This window comes from Portunus trituberculatus, chromosome 14, assembly GCF_017591435.1.
Source record: "Portunus trituberculatus isolate SZX2019 chromosome 14, ASM1759143v1, whole genome shotgun sequence".
Lineage (NCBI taxonomy): Eukaryota > Metazoa > Arthropoda > Malacostraca > Decapoda > Portunidae > Portunus > Portunus trituberculatus.
In genome coordinates this window covers 1,249,649-1,256,286 of record NC_059268.1, presented here as the reverse complement: position 1 = coordinate 1,256,286, position 6,638 = coordinate 1,249,649, and the positions used below count along the sequence as shown (strand labels likewise).

The window sequence follows — 6,638 nt, the reverse complement described above, 5'->3', positions numbered from 1 at the left end:
CTCAGGGGTGAGTGGCGGTTGTTTGACTGAGGTGAGTTTTGTGATAACATTATTTCTCTGATTTGTTTGACTTATGTTATGCCGCTGATTGTGCATATTGGTTGGTGTTATATTAAATGCGGTGCTGATAGGAGGATTTGATTAAGTGTAACTTTGCAGCATAGTTGGGGTAATGCTGTAATCAGACATGTGGTGAAGTCTGCCTTGGCTGATGATGGGCGGTCATTTTGTGAGTACTATTTTATATGTATCGTGTGTCATTGCAATAGTGAATAATAGAATGGGATATGTGTTCATCTTATGTTTATTCTTCTGTTTACTGGGTGAAGTTACAAGATATTGAAGGGAGTTACATGATATTGAGGTATGCTGTGTTTATGTTGACATTAAATTTGCAGGCTGAATCAATCAATAAATCAAGATACAGCAAGTCAGCCCAATCATAGTCATTATCCTACACTACAATAACCTTCATTATTTTCCTCCCCTGTTTCTTTTTTCCACTCTTTTTTTTTCTCCTCTTTAAATCGCTTCTCTAATTTTTGGCCTTGTCTTCTGTTTCTTTCCACTTCCTTGCTTTATCTTCTTATTCTTACTTTCATTTTCATCCTTTTCTCTTTGTTTTTTTTCGCCTTTTGTTCCCCTTTTCTTCTTTTATTATTCTTTTCTTCTGTTTCTTTCCACTTACTTCCTTTATCTTCTTATTCTTACTTTCATTTTCATCCTTTTTTTCTCTTTATTCCTATTTTCTTCTTTTCTTCTTTTCCTTTTCTTTGTTATCTTCATCACCTTACCTATGTTTTCTTTCCTCTTCCCTTTGTTCTCCATTGTTTTCCTTCTATTTGTTTCTCTCCTGTATCATTTTTCTTTCTTTTATTGCCGCCTTTAGTCTCTTCCTTCTCTCCATCGTCTATTTTTCTCCTTTTCTTTATCTCTCTTTTCTCTTTCATTTCTTTCTCTTTCTTTTTCTTTATTTTCTCTTTACCACTCGTCTCTTTTTCTATTTCACCTCTGTTTTCTCTCTTTTTCTTCTTTCTTTTGAGAGAGAGGAATAGATGTTGTAAATAAGTGAAATATCTTTAGTTATGTAAGATAATGAGATAAACTAAACTGATATTCTTTATAGATATTTTTTAACGAAATAAAAATCCTTCACTGGGTTGTAAAGAAAAAATCCTTCCTTTCGTCATTAATAAGAAGAGGTCATCCTTTGGTCATCAACATAAAAATTCATCCTTTGGTCATATATAAGAGGAGGTCATCCTAATAATTCATCCTTTGGTCATCAACATAAAAATCTTCCTTTGGTCATCAACATAAAATTTCTTCCTTTGGTGAACATAAAATTCTTCCTTTCGACATCAACTTAAAAATTCTTCCTTTGGTCAACAACATAAAAATCTTCCTTTGGTCATACATAAGAGGAGGTCATCCTAACACTTCATCCTTTGGTCATCAACATAATATTCTTCATTTCGACATCAACTTAAAAATTTCTTCCTTTGGTCAACATAAAATCTTCCTTTGGTCACACATAAGGGAGGTCATCCTTTCACACATAAATGGAGGTCATCCTTTGGTCAACATAAAAATCCTTCCATTGGTCTTCAACCAAAACGGTCTCCTTGGGTTACATGGTCTATCCTAAGGTCACAAAGTGACCTGAGTCCCTCCTTGGGGTCAGGAGCGTCCTGTAGGGTTGTAGTCACCCTTGCCTTGCATCTCGCCCACTGGGGCAGCTAAGCTAAGGCGCGCTTTCTCCTGCCGGCGGCCACACACAGTTTCCCGGGGCCGCCTAGCAAGAGGACCGCTTTCCCTCAGCCGCCGCCACGCCGAGTGTCCTTCACGTCCTTCCATGGGGGCAGCCTAGCAGGGGGAGCGCTCCACCCCTACTGGCCGCCTCGCCGGTGTCCTACAACCCTACAGTCACAATCTCCTTACCCCTTTCCCATGCAGGGAGTCCGCACGACTGAGGGACTCTCGCGGCGCTCTGGCCGCCAGTGCACGGTGAGCCCACACTCACTGTTTCCTTCTCCTCGGAAGGAGAAGTCAGACCCACCGTCACCGTTTCTCTCTCCCTGGCGGGAAGAGGACGGTCATCCTCAACCTTCCTCCCCTTCGCCAGGGAGGCCTTCCGGGCCGCGGCAAACCGCCGGGCCCGGTCCCTGCTCCACCGGGCGTACTCGGCCCTGGTGGAGGCCACCCGCAGCTGCCTCTCGGTCAGCTGCGGGTCGTCATATCGAATCGAATTCTAAAGTGAACAATTTTAGATTTCGAAACGATATTTTAATCCGAACAACGCAACAAGATGGCCGAATGTCAAGTGACGGCCAGTCAACATGTCCACACAATGGCCAGTTTGTGAAGGCGACAAGTGAAGTGAACAACATTTACAACAACGGCAACAACATCATACACAACAAATACACTTGTAACACTAATGACAATAACAATCATAATGATACTAATAATAATAATAATAATAATAATAATAAAAATAATAATAATAATAATAATAATAATAATAATAATAATAATAATAATAATAATAATAATAATAATAATAATAATAATAATAATAATAATAATAATGATAATAATAATAATAATAATAATAATAATAATAATAATAATAATGATAATAATAATAATAATAATAATAATAATAATAATAATAATAATAATAATAATAATAATAATAATAATAATAATACATAATGATAAAAATGAAAGTATTAATAATAATAACAATATAATATAATAATACTCCTATGATACCTGCAAAGCACTCCAAGATTCTACTATGAGAGAGAGAGAGAGAGAGAGAGAGAGAGAGAGAGAGAGAGAGAGAGAGAGAGAGAGAGAAATAAACCCTTCAATCTCTCCCAGTGTTCCATAAAAGCATCTCTTTGAACCTCTCACGCAAAGCCGATTTTAATGAGATGTTTTACCGCCGAGAGAGAGAGAGAGAGAGAGAGAGAGAGAGAGAGAGAGAGAGAGAGAGAAACTAATGAAAACTTTTTAGCTTTGGTAGTAGTATACTAGTAGTAGTACTAATAATGTAGTAGTAATAGTAATAAGTAGTAGTAGTAGTAGTAGTAGTAGTAGTAATAGTAGTAGTAGTAGTAGTGGGATCTAACAATGCCTATTGCCTCTGTATTAATACTATCAAGAAAACAATTGCAAACCATTGTATTGTGGTGAAGTGATCAACAGAGTGTAGTAGTAGACTAGTAGTAGCAACTGGCCCCCCTGCTGATTGAGTAGGGAGTGCCTTAGTCTCAAAACTATTTTAGTAGGCAGCTAGGCTTTGTAAGTGTTTGTTTTCACCTTTTCGTCAGGCAAGGCTTCTATTTAGTTTTGTTTGGTGTGTAGTAGATGGAGTAAAAGATGCCAAACATAGCAAGTATCACACTCAGATAAGATAGAAGATTGTATGGTGAATGTAGGTACCTGTTCCATTTTAGCCGACGTAGTTGTGCACCTACCTTTGCAGAGGAGGAGAGACTCACTCATCTATGCTTACATCATAAGATGACTTGAATCTTTGTATGAGAGTATCCAGGGCATCCTCCTTCAAATTGAATGTAGTAAGTAAGTAGGTAGGCTCACTATCACACAAATGAAGGACAAAAATCTGTCTGTCTCTTGATATACATTTTGGGGTCCGAGGGTTCTCCAAGCGCACGGGTTCGAATCCTGTCTACGGTCTGAGTGTAGGTTGGCCTTCCTCACTCGGGGCAACGGTTTCCTAGTGGGTGGGCTTTGAGATAGGAGGTACCCTAAAAAGTTTCCTTTTTTCCCGATAAATTCCCGTGAAAAGCCAACTTGGTATAAAAAAAAGGATTACAAATCATTTGATTGGTAGAGTGATAGGAATAAATAAATGGATGGGTTTTCACAATTCCTTGCAATCCATGGATGGAATGAAAGCATCCATTTGATAGTGTACAGAAGTGTGTGCTTCTTCTCTTCCTCCTTTTTCATGACAGAACAACAAGACTTTTGGTGCAACTCTTATTGCAGGTCTGTGACACAATGTGATCCAGTCATTCCTCATGAAAAACACCATCAAATATTTCTAAAGGTAACTCACTCACTCACTCACTCACTCACTGAGTGGACAAGTTAGACGCCACCATCTCCCTCCCTTAAAGGGAAAAAAAGGCTTTGTGTCCACCACAGGTGATTGATTGATTGTGGCAATTGTATTGAATATGATCCTGAGTTTGTGTTGTTTGTTCACCATCAGACTGGCGGCCGCCGGCCATCTATCTATCTATCTATCTATCTGGCTCAAGTTTAGGCTCTGATTCTGTATCAATGGAATCACTCAGAATGATTGATCCATCTATCTAGATCCTCCGCTAACAAAGCCGTCATTTCTTCCGGATCAAGAGGTCTTTTTCTTTCTCCTTGCCATCCTAGCCTAATAAGAGGAACAAATGACATAATAGCTTATCCGCCGCGGACACTAACCACTAGTCACGGTGACTGACTATCCTTGAGTTGAGAAGCAATGTTGCAGCCAACTGTTTGCCGATTTCAAATGACAAGTAATCATTCATTCATTTGAACAATTTTGTTGCTTCGAACTAATACTCTATATACTCCATGCTACTACAATCACAACAAACGTCTACACACACACACACACACACCCCGGTAGCTCAGTGGTTAGAGCGCTGGTTTCACAAGCCAGAGGACTTCGATTCCCGGCCTGGAGATATTTTGTGTCTCCTTTCACTTCCCCTGTTCACCTATCTCTGTAAATCTTGTGACCTTGTTGTCCCTGTGTGTGTGCCTGGTCTCAGGCCTATCCAAAGATCGGAAATAATGAGCTCTGAGCTCGTTCCTTTTAACGTCCTCGTTCTCCTCCTCCTCCTCTTCCACCTCATCCTCCTCTTCTTTTTTTGCTTCTTCTTCTTCTTCTTCTTCTTTTCTTCTTCTTCTTCTTCTTCTTCTTCTTCTTCTTCTTCTTCTTCTTCTTCTTCTTCTTCTTCTTCTTCTTCTTCTTCTTTCTTTTCCTCCTCCTCCTCCTCTTCTCGTGTACTGTCCTGTCTCTCTTATCTGTAGTCAGTTAGAAGGAGTTACCAAACAGCCTCCAAAGGACCAAGAGGTCTGTTGCTGTTTTGCTTTCCTTTGTATTCCTCCTCCTCCTCCTCCTCCTCCTCCTCCTCCTCCTCCTCCTCCTCCTCCTCCTCCTCCTCCTCCTTCTGTGAGGAGAAATGAAGATATGATATTTTGGAAAAATGATGATAACACGGATTGTTTCTCTCTCTCTCTCTCTCTCTCTCTCTCTCTCTCTCTCTCTCTCTCTCTCTCTCAACAACCTAACTAACCTATGGTTAAGTTAGGTTAGGATGAAGTTAGGTTAGTTTCGGTTAGGTTAGGTTAAGTGAGGTTTGGTTGGGTTAGGTTAGGTTTGGTGTGGTTCGTTTCCTTCCAAGACGCGCTTCAAAACCCTGAGACAATCATTGCCAGCACAAAGGGAACACTTGCATTGCCGGGGAACTTGTTACAAGAGACACACAAAACGGCAATACAGTTGCCTATCCTTTCACTTCACTGGGGCAACTATTGTAATTCTTCTCTTATTTTTCCTCTCCTCTTTTTCATTTGTCGTTCTGTTTCCTTCTTTTTTATTAAACTGGTGTATTTTTTCTTTTTCGTTTTCTTTCATTCATTGTCATTTTCTCCATTTTCTTTTCCATTTTTCTATTGCATTCTCTCTTTCTTTTTGTTGTGGTTTTTTTAACTTTTTACTTCTCTTTATTGCAATTCACTTTCTATCCATTTTTAAAATTTTTTATTCATCGTTTTCACAAGGCTGAATGTTCGTGAGAGTGTGAGTGGATACATATGCATACCTCCTCCTCCTCCTCCTCCTCCTCCTCCTCCTCTTCGTCATGTAATTCCTCTCATTCACTCCTAATCTATTTTATAATGAAAATTCGCGGGGAGTGAAAGACAGAATGCTTTCATTAATAACGTAGTGTTAGATTTTCCTCTCGTGTTCTGTCTGGCCATTGCACAACAGATATATATATATATATATATATATATATATATATATATATATATATATATATATATATATATATATATATATATATATATATATATATATACTCGTATTATATATATATATATATATATATATATATATATATATATATATATACTCGTATTATATATATATATATATATATATATATATATATATAGAGAGAGAGAGAGAGAGAGAGAGAGAGAGAGAGAGAGAGAGAGAGAGAGAGAGAGAGAGAGAGAGAGAGAGAGAGAGAGAGAGAGAGATTATCTTTGAATCATGTATTATCAGGTAACATGATTTTGATATCATTAAAGAGAGAGAGAGAGAGAGAGAGAGAGAGAGAGAGAGAGAGAGAGAGAGAGAGAGAGAGAGAGAGAGAGTGTGTGTTTCCAATTTTATCGTCATTTTTATCTTGGTTCTAATTGTCTATCTTTAATGTAAGTTCAATTAAGTGTTCCAGGTTTCTCTTATTTTTTCTCTCATGGCTCATCAGGAACTCTTCTGCCCACAGACTTCAAGGAATTCCAACCCCCTTAAGGATTTACTGACCCTGTTCCTTCTCCTCCTCCTCCTCTTATTACTCTCC

At 38.6% G+C, this 6,638-nt stretch overlaps 1 long non-coding RNA gene across 1 annotated transcript; it reads left to right on the top strand.

Annotated features, from left to right (window-relative positions):
• On the top strand, positions 1-434 carry LOC123503524. The gene is made up of 3 exons (XR_006674510.1): positions 1-31; positions 160-229; positions 399-434. It is a non-coding gene; the product is annotated as an uncharacterized LOC123503524 (long non-coding RNA).
• Positions 435-6,638: the final 6,204 nt, after the last annotated feature.